This window comes from Moschus berezovskii, chromosome 1, assembly GCF_049115385.1.
Source record: "Moschus berezovskii isolate FMDL1 chromosome 1, NW_MosBer_1.0, whole genome shotgun sequence".
NCBI lineage: Eukaryota > Metazoa > Chordata > Mammalia > Artiodactyla > Moschidae > Moschus > Moschus berezovskii.
The window spans coordinates 92,535,547-92,536,816 of record NC_142460.1 but is presented as its reverse complement, the minus strand read 5'-3'; positions in this window follow the sequence as shown (position 1 = coordinate 92,536,816).

Here is a 1,270-nt window from a genome sequence, read left to right as displayed (position 1 = left end):
TTTATTGAAGAAAACTTTAAAATATTACTGGACACAAACTTGCATATAAATGTATACCATGAACTTCAATAGGAAGACTTAACATCATAAAATATGAATGCCCTTTAATCTATAAATTTAACAAGATTAATAAAGTCACCAATGACATTTGGTGGAAAAGGATATGGAATTACATAAGCTGGTTTTAAAGTTCACATGAAAAATGAACAATCTAGGATAGCCAGGAAACTTCTGAAGGAGAAGGCAATGAGGTGGGACTATAGTAGATATTAAAAGCTAATGTAAAACTACAATAATTAAAACAGTGTGGTACACTAAATGGAGTCCAGAGATAGAACTAAATATTTTTGAGTATTAAGATCTCCCGGAGAAGGGAATGGCAACCCACTCCGGTATTCTTGCCCCCCCAAAAAAAAGGGGGCTCAAAGAAATATTTTAGGGCTTCCCTGGTGGCTCAGAGGTTAAAGTATCTGCCTGCAATGCGGGAGACCTGGGTTTGATCCCTGGGTCGGGAAGATTCCCTGGAGAAGGAAATGGCAACCCACTCCAGTATTCTTCCCTGGAAAATCCCATGGATGGAGGAGCCTGGTGGGCTACAGTCCACAGGGTTGCAAAGAGTCGGACATGACTGAGCGACTTCACTTCACTTCGCTTCAAAAAAAGATGTGGGAAAAAAAGAAAGTAGATGATGAACCAGATCTGTCTCTCCCTGGGAGCACAGAGGAAAAGGCCATGTGAGGACATAGCCAGAAGTTAACCATCTGCAAGACAAGGAGAAAGGTCTCAGTAGAAATCTACCTTATTGGCACCTTGATCTTGGATTTCTTGCCTCCAGAAAATAAATTTCCATTGTTTAAGCCACCCAGTCTCTGCTATTTTGTTATGGCAGCCTGAGCTGACTAATCCACTAGTGTTCAATGCATTTCAATAAGTGGTATATACTGAGTACCCACTGTGTGCTCTATGCCTGAGGCACGATCCTTGCCTTTGGGCCTGTCCCTGTCCTTGAAGATCTCATGGTCAGGTTAGGGAAACACATTGACTAATAATTTGAATGTCATATGGTAAGAACCATGTTAGAGGTCAACCCAGGAGTAATGAGAGATTGAGGCAATATGTCAAGAGATGAAGGAAGGCTTCAGTCATGTCTGAACTGATTCTTGAAATGGTTAGCCCATTAAAGAGTGAAGGGGGTGTTTTCTCAGCTGAGGAAACAGAACGCTCAAAAGCATGGCGGTGAGACACATGATGGTGAGGGTGGATATCCGTG